At 34.9% G+C, this 13,186-nt stretch overlaps 1 pseudogene; it reads left to right on the top strand.

Annotated features, from left to right (window-relative positions):
* Nucleotides 1–3,855: 3,855 nt before the first annotated feature.
* LOC149002507 (cysteine desulfurase, mitochondrial pseudogene) lies at nt 3,856–5,814 on the top strand (annotated as a pseudogene).
* Nucleotides 5,815–13,186: the final 7,372 nt, after the last annotated feature.

The raw sequence follows: 13,186 nt of genomic DNA, 5'->3' as shown, positions 1-13,186 counted from the left end.
TATTTTACATGTTGCATCACTTGTACGCATCATGCTAACAAATTATCATAAATTCTATTTATTACAATTAGTTTATGGTCAGAAACCAATATTTTATATTTGAAATATTTGGTTGTGCTATTTATATTTCAATTGCTCCACCACAACGTACAAAGATGGGTCACCAAAAAATTTGAAAATATATGTTGGATATGAATCTCCCTTTATAATTCAATATATTAAACCAATGACTAAAAATTTATTTAAAGCAAGATTTGCTGATTATCATTTTAATGAATCAGTTTTTCCAATATTAAGGGAAGAAAATAAACAGTTGGAAAAAAAGATTGATTTAAATGCATTGTCTTTATCTTATTTAAATCATCGTACTAAGCAATGTGAACTTGAAGTTCAAAATATAATTCATATACAAAATATAGCAAATCAGCTGTCAGATGCTTTTACTGACTTGCCAATAATTACTAAATCTTATATTCTAGCTGTGAATGATCTAATTCGAATTGATATTTTTGTAGGACAATCTATTAGTGCAAATTATATTAAACCATGTTTAAAACATGGAAAATCAATCGGTTCTAAGGATAAAAATCTTAAAAAGGGAGCAAATGATCAAAATGGTCATAATATGAAAACAATTGATTATAAAAATTCTGAAGGCAAAACTTTCCATAAAACCTCAAAAGAGGTTTAGGTACTTGAAAATAATGAATAAATCTTAATTAGTTATGTCACTATAGGAAAAAATTGAACAAAAAAGATATAGTTGTCAACAACATTTTTGCGTATAATATTTCGATCGAGATAATGAAACAAGACGAGGTTTTTGAACCTAAATCCATGAATGAATGTAAACAAAGAAATGATTGGCCAAAATGGAAAGATACAATTTAAGTGAAACTGAATTCACTGAAAAACATAAAGTTTTTGAACCTGTAGTCCAAACACTTGAAAGTGTAAAGCCAGTGGGGTATAGATGGGTTTTTTGTGAAAAAGAAATGAGAAAAATGAAGTCGTAAGATATAAAGCACGACTTGTAGCATAATGATTTTATCAAATGCCTGACATTGATTATATAGAAACATATTTTTATGGTGGTGCAATCACATTTAGATATTTTATTAGTCTTGCAGTACATAAAAAACTTTACATGCGTTTGATGGATGTTGTTACAGCCTATTTATACGGCTCACTCAATAGTAAAGTTTATATGAGAATCCCTGAAGGATTCAAAATGCCTGAAACATATAAAAATTCTTGAAAATTTTGTTCAATAAAACTTCAAAGATCGTTATATGAATTAAAACAATTAAGGTGTATGTGATATAATTGCCTTAGTGAGTATTTATTAAAGGAATGGTACAAAAATGACCCAATTTACCCTTGTGTTTATATTAAAAGATATGGATTTAACTTTGTTATTATAAAAGTGTATATGTTGATGATTTAAATATTATTGGAACTCTTAAAGAACTTCCAAAATTAGTTGACTATTTGAATAAATAATTTGAAATGAAAGATCTTAGAGAGACAAAGTATAGTATTGATTTGCAGATTGAACATTTGACAAATAGAATATTCGTTCATCAATCAATTTACACACAAAAGATTTTAAAGCAATTTTATACGGATAAAACACCTCTATTGAGCACCCCAATAGTTGTAAGATCGCTTAATATATAAAAAATCAATTTTGACCAATGAAACAATGAAGAACTTCGATCCATGAAACAATTATGTATCATATCTCAATGCAATTGGGGCACTAATGTATCTTGCTAATAGTATAAGACCGAATAATCAATTTCTATAAGTTTATTGACAATATTTAATTCTTTGCAATATGAAGACACTAGAATGGTATTAAATATATATTTCAGTATCTTCTATGAACTATTGATATGAGATTATTTTATTCAAATGAATGTGGATATCAACTTATTCGTTATGTAGATGCAGGATATTTATCTAATCCACACAAAGCTAAATCTCAAACAGATTATTTATTCACAAGTGAAAGTATAGCTATTTTATGACGTTCAACAAAATAAACTTGCTGCCATTTCTTCAAATCATGCAAAGATAATAGCGATTTATGATGCAAGCCAATAATGTGTTTGGTTAAGATCAATGAATCAACACATTCATGAAACATGTAGTTTTCCATTATAAAAAGGGGTTTCAACAGTATTATATGAAGATAATACTGCATGTATAGCTCAGTTGAAGGGATGATACATCAAAGGAGATAGGACGAAACATATTTCACCAAAATTCTTTTTCACTCAAGATCTTCAACGAAATGGTGAAATTGATGTTCAATAAACTCGTTCAAGTGATAATTTGACAGAATTATTTTATTAAGGCATTGCCTACTTCAAATTTTGAAAAGTTAGTACATAAGATTGGGATGTGTAGACTAAAAGATATTCACTAATGTTACCATCAGGGAAAGTAAAATACGTGTTGTATTCTTTTTTCCTTCACCAAGGTTTTGTCTCACTGGGTTTTCCTAGTAAGGTTTTTAATGAGATAGCTAGTGATACGTATTATTTAAATATGTATACTCTTTTTTTTCACCAAAATTTTTTTCCACAAAGTTTTTTCTTAGTAAGATTTTAACGAGGTACATTATCTATTGATGGATATATAATGAATAATGTTATGAATAATATTGATTATGGATGTCCATCACCCTCAAAGAATTAATACTTTTAATTGAAGATCTTAAGCACCTCAGCATGCAATCTTAGTGATTCATATTCTTATCTTAATTGAATATTACAGTCATCTCAACACACAATTTTGGTAGTCAAAATTTCCATTCTATGCACCTTCTCTCTTGGGTGGTGATCTATCATTCCATATCAATAACATTTTATTGCGTGCAAGAATCATATATTATATTTATTTGTAGACTCTAATATTTTCATATTAGAAAAGATGCTACTTCTACTATAAATATAAAATGCACTCAATTCAATGGAGAGTTTGATTGATCTCATTCTAGGGTTTTTTTTTTGTCTCTAATATACTTTTATTTTATATCAGAAAAATATTTTTATTTGATTTTTTTTTAATTAGAAGGTTAATTTAGTCAACTTAGTCAAAGAAAATTTGAAGAAGATTTTCAACGCCGCTTTGCGTTATCCCTTGAAATTAATGTTGCTCGAATTATTTAGTTTATCAATCAGACATCTATAGTGTAAAAATATATCAAGAACACTTCATACTATTAAAAAAATCATAGTTAAATGCTAATGTAGCAAGTTAAACTTTCTATAAAGATAAAAAATAATCTTGAATTATAGGGACACCCACAGGGTTAGGGTGTGGGGTTTAGTAAGGCCTAAAGAATTAAGATTGATGAAATTTATTTTTTTAAATATTTTATTATTTTTTACTAATAGACCCTACATAATTTGTTGTTGCAACTTTTTTCGAAGAGCCCAGAGTGCTTCTGTCTGGATAGTCACAATTATGATCCACCGCCACTATTTTGTATAAAATATCATGGCTCTTCTGATAAAAAGACACGTTCAGGATACATGGAGAGCAACGTGACAATGGTTACTTTAAAAGTAGGATTAAATCTTTAAACATCATTTGCCTTCAATTAGTGGCAATAATGCTGCCTTTGTAGGAAGGTAATTGATAATTTCCACAATGGTTACTTTAAAAGTAGGATTAAATCTTTAAACATCATTTGCCTTCAATTAGTGGCAATAATGCTGCCTTTGTAGGAAGGTAATTGATAATTTCCACGCAAAAACCGTTATTATTGTTGATCCACCGCCAAAAAAAAAAAAAATAAAAATCCACCGCCACGTAATGAACATTAAAACATTAGAATCGATCCCTATCCTACTTTTTCCCTCTTCCCCTCACTGAATGGTTATTCCAATCTGATCGAGAACGATTCTCGAAGGAGAACAACCATGGCTCCAAGGCTTCTCGGCTCGAAGCTCCGAGAAATCTACATCAGCAGCAGCAGGAGATGTTCTACCCAATTCCGACCTCTCTCCACAGCCGCAGCAGCGGTGGCCAGAGAAGAACCATCGCCTCTTCGGCAGGAAGAATTCGAGAACACAGAGGGAATCAACATCAAAGGCGTCAAAATTTCCGGAAGGCCGCTTTATCTGGATGTGCAAGCCACTTCCCCAGTCGATCCTAGGGTTTTGGATGCTATGCTTCCCTTCTACCTCTCCCGCTACGGTAATCCACACTCTCGTACTCATCTCTATGGCTGGGAGTCTGACCTCGCCGTTGAGAAGGCCAGAGCCCAAGTAGCTTCACTAATCAACGCTTCTCCGAAGGAAATCATCTTCACCTCGGGCGCAACTGAGTGTAACAACATCTCCGTGAAGGGTTTGATGCATTTCTACAAGGAGAAGAAGCGCCATGTTATAACCACTCAAACAGAGCACAAGTGCGTTCTTGATTCATGCCGACATCTTCAACAGGAGGGTTTTGATGTTACTTACCTTCCTGTTGGCCCTGACGGCATCGTCGACCTCGACCGCCTCCGCGAAGCTATTCGTCCTGATACAGGGCTTGTTTCTGTCATGACCGTCAATAACGAGATCGGCGTCATCCAACCCATGGAGGAAATTGGCCAAATTTGTAAGGAACGCAACGTTCCTTTGCACACAGACGCTGCTCAGGCTTTGGGTAAGATTCCTCTCGATGTGGAGAAGATGAATGTGAGCTTGATGTCTCTGAGCGGTCACAAGATTTATGGACCAAAAGGGGTAGGAGCTCTCTATATCAGGCGAAGGCCAAGAATCAGGGTGGAGCCCCAGATGAATGGTGGTGGACAAGAGAGAGGGATTCGGAGTGGGACTGTCCCAACCCCACTGGTTGTTGGCATGGGTGCTGCTTGTGAGTTAGCCATGAAGGAGATGGAGTATGATGACAAGCGTATCTCTGCCTTGCAGAAACGCCTGCTTGATGGGATTAATTCCAAGCTTACTGGTGTTGTTGTCAATGGGAGCAAAGAGAGGAGGTATGCTGGGAATCTGAATCTGTCTTTCGCTTATGTTGAAGGGGAAAGCTTGCTTATGGGATTGAAGGAGATCGCAGTGTCTAGTGGCAGTGCCTGCACTAGTGCTAGCTTGGAACCATCTTATGTTCTGAGGGCGTTGGGAGTGGATGAGGACATGGCACACACTTCTATCAGGTTTGGGATTGGGAGGTTCACTACGGAGGAAGAGATTGATCGTGCAGTTGAGCTTACTGTACGGCAGGTGGAAAAGTTAAGGGAGATGAGTCCTCTCTATGAGATGGTTAAGGAAGGAATTGACATTAAAAATATTCAATGGGCACAGCATTGAACCTTCAACTTCAGATTTTAACAAGAAGGGGAACACTGTATCAAACTTTGGGAAGAGAGGGAGATCTGTGAATGGCCTACTGTTGTAATATAAAATACGCAAGAAACCTGCAAACCTGCTTGCTGGGGCTGGTTTGAGCATATAGACTTGCCATATAATATTACTAGGTTTTCCATCAAGCAATACTTGTATATGCCTCTTAAAGCGCATTGTAGTAAGTTTTGTTCACAGAAATTTCTATAAGGGTATGAGTTTGTAAAATTGATCTTTTCTTTGTTTCATCATTTTCTTTGAGCAATGTTTCCTTTTTTTGGTGTGTTTGTGTTGCTGTTATGAACATGAACCGAATTGTACTGACTCTAGTAATTAGCTGAAGTTGTATAGGTATTTTGGTAACTTGTAGACAAATAATGGAATCATATTTCCTGTAAATTTTTTTGGGATCAAAGGTGATGGACTGCTTCAAATTCTTGAGGAGATTAATTTTTGTATCAATTTGATCTATCCTGTGCCTTGGAGACCTCAATTGTTGTTTCATCTCCATTATTGAATTGTTTTTAAGATGAAGTTTTGGAAATGGTATCATGTATTAAAAATTTTTATTTGCTTCAAGATGTGTTTAATTTTCTTGCTACAACAATAAGCTTAGTCCCAACTAAATGGGGTCGGCTACATGGATTCTTGCTTTCCAATCAACTCTGTTTGAGGTCATGCTAGATACAAAGCCTAAGCTATGCATATATTTTCTCACCACTTCTCTTAAGGTCCTATTGATTTCATATGGTCCATATATATGAATTTTGGTCTTTTTATTCTTCACTACCATGAGAATTGTGATGTATCTCCTACAGTATTTAAACCATAAATCCATTCTCGAATTTGTTTTTTACAAAGAAGCAGAAAATGTCCACTTTTTTTTTTTTGTTGTTTTTTTTGGGGGAGGGAGGGGGGGGGGGGTGCACGGGGTGGTGTTTTGAGTTTGTGATTTGCACTCACAAACAGCTTTGTAAGAAAGATAATGAGAGCCTTGGAACTTCGAATGGATGTAGGACTTTTGACTCCATTACAAGTGTGAGATATTTGATGAATTAGATGCATGATTATTTCTTTCTGTTTTTTTATACTTTTCCTGAAATTTTCCTGTTACTTTGGAGAATTAGTTGCAAATGAGTTAAAGCATTATGAACTATTATAATCTTATGCAGAACAAGAGGATATACCTTTAAAAAATGTCATTGTGAATCAATAAATGGAGTCTTCAAGACCCCCCCCCCCCCCCCAGTTCCTTTTATCTAAAACCATAATTGATTGCAGTAAGATCTTTAGTTATGTTTGCATCCATAGAAGTCCAGAATTCAAGTCCCAAGCAGTTTTTCAGGGGTGAAGAAACTGCGGGGGGGGGTGGGGGGTTATTTGAGTTGAATTATTCCATCCTGATTGTAATCCAAATCTGCCCCAAGGACCCCAGGATTGGACCTCAGATCTCAAGGCTCCCCAATTCTATGTTCTTTGGCATGAATTTACTGTACTGGAGATCTGAGTCCAGATGTTTGAAACCTTGTGCATGACCATTTCCCTAAATCACATTAGGCAGTGACAAACCATTTACTCTTGACCATTGAGACTTACTTCCATTCATGTTTCAATTTTCAAACAGGGGATTTTTCATTTGCATCTTACATTTTGGAAACAGTATCTGTTCAAAATGCAAGTCGATTAAGGAAATGGGAGCTTCTGAAGCATACCTGATCTTTCAATTGGAAGCCCAAAGCTATGCTTGCTCAGCTAATTGATTGAGAACCAACTTTACTTACACTCACTCAAATGCTAACCATTATCATCCAAAAGTAGGTACTTAACTTCATGATTTCTATTGGTTTTGTGTTTAAAATGGATAATTCGGAAGCCATGTGTTTTAGGTTATGACTCTTATTACTGTATCCACGATGTTCTGTCTGAATGTATTGTCCTTAATATTTCCCATGTAATTATATCTTCCAAATTGGTCGTTTACTAGTATTGGTTTGCATTTTCTTTCCATGGACATGCAGTTTGTGGTGGATGTGGTTTTGCTGAAAGTTACAGATAATTATATGGGAAAAAGGACTGTGTTCAGAGCACCCAGAGAGCAAATAAGATGATCACCCACCTCATTTGAGGTCTAAATCTTATCCCATTATGCTTCTACACATGTTCTCATTGGCTCTTATGCTGGTATAGGGGCCACCCCTCTTGGACAAAGGACTCCTGCCCATGTTATTTCTATCTGTTTTTGTTGAACATGACTGCATAGGTTCTCCCTTAACTACTGCCATCTTCATTTGGAGTTAAAGAGTATGGAGCAAAAATCCAGTACTGGGAATTAGAACAGATCCATACCCAAAGGAGCTTCAAGTCTATTGGGGGAAATAGGAGCTTCTGAAGCATACCTGATCTTTCAATTGGAAACCCAAAGGTACCCTTGCTCTGCTAATTGATTGAGGATTAATGTTACTTACACTTTTTTTTTTTGGTAATGTTACTTACACTTGAGTGATACAATTATCATCCAAAGGTAGGTTCTTAACTTAGGATTTATGTTGGTTTGGCAAATGGATAATTCAGAAGCCATGTGTTATAGGTTATGAGTCTTATGACTCTATCCCTGATGTTCTGCCTAAACGTGTTTTCCTTGATATTACCCATGTTACTATATATGTAATTACATGAGTCAAATTAGTGATTCAAATTAGTGATACTACTGCCTATATCTTCCAAATTGGTTGCTTGCTGAGATTAGTTTGCATTTTCTTTCAGTGGAAATGCAGTTAGTGGTGGATGTGGTTTTTTGCTGAAAGTTACACATGGATTGTATCTTATATTGAGAAATTCAGGTATGTTCGGAGCACCTGAAGAGAGTATGAGTAAGATGATCACCGACCTCCTCATTTAAGGTTTAAGTCTCAACCCATTATGCTTCTACACATGTTCTCATTGGCTCCCACGCTGGTGTAGGGGCCACACCTCCTAGACAGAAGACTCCTGCCCATATTGTATCGATCTGTTTTTGTTGAACATGAATGCATAGGTTCTCTTAGCTATTACTGCCGTCATCATTTAGAGTCAGAGAGTATGCAGAGGCACAAATCCAGAATTAGGAATTAGAACAGATCCATACCTTAGCAATATAGGTCTTTCCTTCTACAAGATCATCCATCCTCCATGCTTTTAGAAGTTAACCTTGATGCGTGCCTTCACTAGTTCACTGGTTGGTTGTCCCACTAGAATGCTTGTCATCTTTATATGGACTAAATACCTCAGACACCTCATGAAGCCTGAGTTCTTTTAGCTAGATGGAACCTATACCATAGATGTTAATGTCTCAGGTCAGTTAACTGATATTCGCATAATTGCTTAAATCTTTTTGAGTTATTAAGCTAATCCAGCTACAAGTGGTTATTTTCTTTTTAAATGATTGAATATAACTGGAGAGATCCTTCTGGATTTTATTTTGTCTACTTTTTTGGACTGAGTTATCATTCAGCTGCAGGTCTCTTTGTTGAAGCATTTCGGTAGTGTCTGTATGGTAATCTTGTGCAGGTTAAATTTGACCTGATACAGCTGATGATCAATGCACTAAAACACAGGCATTGCAGCACACTGTTCGATTATAATTTTAGAATGCAACCCCATATCGACAACAGAAGGCAAAAGCTACCAGTGCGGAGGTAATATGATTGTTGACGCATTCATATTTTTCCCTCGTCAATTGAATTACTGTTCTAGATACATTTTGTTTATAAGCAAGTGGCTACAGAGCACACTTCTGTATAATTTCAATCATTCTAGATTGGTTTTGAATACAGAGTTTGGACTGGCTTTCATCAGTTCTGGTTTAAATCAAGCCAAGATCAATCAAGAATTAATTGGAATCAGTTGAAACCCTAGATATGGTGATTATACAGCCTCCATTGATTTGGTGACACGAGGAAAAAGATCATGTTTAAACCATCTGATTGGACTCCAGTTCGGCTATGATACTATGATTAAGGCTTAACAGTACCTCTACAAACTCTCATCATTTGGCTTTGTTTAGAATTGGAAGAAATTGAAAGTTCCATTCTGTGTACCTTCATTTACTATTTGCTATCATGATCTCACTTAGAAACCAAAGAGTTCTCTCGAGGAATCAACTGCTCTTGCTTTCTCATGTTATGTGGTTGGTCTGGTATGCTTGTGAACAGGCTCAAGACACTACTGGTCTTGTTTTTGGCAACAATACCTTGTTTGAGAAGATCATACAGGAGCAAGATAAAGTTCCCTTACATCAAGGAAGGGAAGAATAGGCAAAAATGAAGTTCAAGGACACTCATGATCTGTTCCAGGTGACTCTTAATGTCAATCTGCATCAAATTGAAGTTGATATGGATTTATTCCAGATGAGACTTAATTTGTGGCATGATCTGTAGGTGTCCTTTCTTAGGGATCACTCTTTTGTCATCCACCCTCACAAAGGTGCAAATATTCTAATTTGCTTCAGATATTATTCATTTTATAATTGGATGGAATCCTTGTCCACCATCATGCATTTTTCCCCCCTTTCGGCCACACAACGGAACAACAGACAGCGGCCGGGGTACCAGGGGCCCGCGGGGGGGGCACGGGTGCGGCGCGGGGCCGGGGCCGCGGCGTAAACCATGATATACAGACGAGTCTGCTATAATAAATTCAGATTGGATGCCTGATATACCTGCAGAAGGATATGCTTCACACAAAACACGCCAAATTGTTTCAACAGGGTGATTGCAAATTGGACAAGAAGTAGGCAACGTACCCCATTTACCCAATAAGGATCTAAAGGGTATGCTATTTATAAACATTCTTCAAAAAAAGAACTTCTACCTAGGGTGTAATTGAAATTTTTTGTGAAAGAAGTACCAACACTTGAGATTCTTAACTCTAGAGAGATAAGTAGGAGGTAGGGCAGCTTTCCTATTAGAGAACTTGGAGGTTGCCCTTTATCATCCTCATCAGTGATCCTGTTTTGCAAAATCTCAGAAACAAAGTGAGTAGAAATAATAGATGGTAAAAGATTTGTATCCCATAAACTGTTTGGGTGGCTTGAGATGCCCATTTAATTTGACTCCCACCTTTAGGAGGGTAGGTCAGTGTTTTATCATGCAAAGATGGCACCCAAAGGTTAATCCAAAAGTGCTTTTGGGTGTTTTTCCCATTGTTTGTATTTTTGTAAACTTTTTAAGTATGGAAGAATGAAAGTCAAGCTGGTCCATATTTTAGATCTAAGTATGGGAGAATATAATGTTACAATATTAATAAAATATTTCAAATAAGATGTGCTTTATTGATTGTGTTACACTCTGATTTGTTTTTTTTATTGGTCTGATATGGTAATACACAATTATTAAAACTCTTATATGGACTGGCTAGTGTGGCTAATAGGGAACATTAGATCTTGATAGACGATCGATCTAATGAGTTTGTTTGTATAAAGTATGCTAGATCTCTCCTCTAAATCTTAATGCATCACATTATTCCCTGTACATAAAGTGTTAATTCAGAGAGGTTGTACTATGGAGCTAGTGAATAGGGAGGAGTCTAGATGAGAAGATCTAGTATCAAGTTGATCATAGAATCAACTTCAGGTTTATTATTTGTGGGAGACTAAAGAAAAGATTCCATTGTGTTCTCTCAATAGATCGTACATAAAGTATGTTTTATTATCTTGTATTATTATTATCTTATGGTATTTTTATCAATCAATGTGATCCTTACTAGATTTAATCTTACATGTAATATCAGAGTAAACATAGAATTGATTAAAAACCCATAAATAAATTAATTGATGAATTTATGGCTCCAAAATTGAACCTATAGATTTTGTGAATTTTCTCCCATGGATTTTCATCAAGTTTTTGCCATATAAATTTTTTTTCTACAGTGAATCTTGAAATTTCGAGACCTCCGGTGGCTCAAAAACCAAAAATTGATATATTATGGGCCCCATTGAAACTCGGTCGCCCGTGCGTTTGATGGTTGCTTTAAAATTAAAATAAAATACGTTGATGTAACAGTTTGACCGAGTCAATGGGTCAGGTTGGACCCGACTTGTGACGTTTGATGACCTAAAAATTAGTTGGGTTGGGCCGCCCCTTCGTGGTCCAGAGGGGTCATTTGTATTGGTCTGTCAAACGGATTTGTATTGGTCCGTCAAACCAGTTTGATACTTGATTTGCTGACTTGCCCGACACGGTTGTGACCTATCGAGTCAACCCACTAGTACCGTGAGTCAACTCAATTTGACCAGTCAACGATTTGATTCCGGTTTATTTGATTTGGCTTGATCCGGTTCGCTTTTGGTTGAACTGATCTGATTTAAAAAAATATAAAAAAAAAAAATTCACGAATACTATACATTTAGTATTTTTTAATTTATGGCTAAACCGTATGAAATTTTGAACCATTCTCTTGGGGTTTTACGTCTTGGACCCTTTTGGACGTGATGGAACCATTTTTAGGATCAAATCCCACCCCTATATATATGAAATATGATATATTATGTTTTAATTGAGCCAATAATAATTAGAATATTATATATTTATGCTCTTTTTGGTATCCATTATCGTTTTCAATTATGAGAATGTTTTATTATTTTAAATTGTTTGGCATCTATTATCATTTTTGTTTTTATTTAAAATAATAAAAGAACTTCCAAAATCCATAATATACTTTTTTCTATTATGGATTATGGTGAGAGTTACATTTTCTTCATTTATGCAAAGGTTTACTTAAAAATTTATGGTTAAAATGATGGTAAAATAGTCAATACATATTCTTTTATAAAAAATTATATATCTTTTTCTCTTTCCCTTTTCTCACTAGGTCAGTAGGTCACTATCATTTTCTAATAAATTTTTATTTTGACATACCAAATTTATGTTTCATTCTATAATTTATTTTTGACAAAATTCACCAAACCATTTTTCATTTTTGACTAATAATGAATTATTGTACTTATTTTTTTTAAAATAGGCATAATAGAGAATGAGAATTGATACAAAAAAGAGCCTTAATTAGTATTTTTTAATTTTTTGTCAAACCGTAAGGAATTTTAAAGCGTTTTGTTGGGGTTTTATGTTCTGAACGCAATGGAACCATTTTAGGACCAAATTCCTCCTCTATAGATGTAAAACATGATATGACATGTTTATGTTGTTTTTATAATTTTACCGTTGGACAAATTTTTAACATGGTTTCTTTATTTTGTCTTCTAGTTTTGTATTGTGAGCATGTTTTATATGTTATTATGCAATTATAAGATGTATATTATGCATGTTTTATTAAAAAAAAAATTTAATTGCCTTCTGGTAATCTCGAAGCCTTTTTTTGAACAATGTATTAGCATGTGTTGTAATTTTATCGGCAATCCAACATCTTGCCATTCGGTTTAAAATTACAAATAATATCATATTGTAGGTAATATAAAATATATCCCAACATGAGAGAGTTTCATGAGCTTGATTTTGGGTGACTGCCAAAGTGACACTCATGATTAGGTTTGTAGAATATCGATCATATAATATAATGAAATGTCTCTTAGTGTTACTACGTTTTTATACACCCAAAAGTGGTAATTATGTATTAGCATTAAGATGACGACATATACAACATTTGGTTGAGAGTGAACTAATGCCTACATTGAAAATTTTATAATTTTTTTTTCCCCTCAAAAGTTAAAAATAAAAATTTAAGATATGTTGGGTACAAATCATTCTTAACATAACATGGTCATCATTACTGTTTTGTTTCGCTTTCCATCTCTTTCCTTTTTCTCCGCTCACATATTAGGGGGGGGGGGG

This window comes from Hakea prostrata, chromosome 10 (assembly GCF_041222555.1).
Source record: "Hakea prostrata isolate BN-2017 chromosome 10, UWA_Hpros_2, whole genome shotgun sequence".
Taxonomy (NCBI): Eukaryota; Viridiplantae; Streptophyta; class Magnoliopsida; order Proteales; family Proteaceae; genus Hakea; species Hakea prostrata.
Note: the sequence above shows the minus strand (reverse complement) of the source record. Positions and strands in the feature narration are given on the sequence as shown.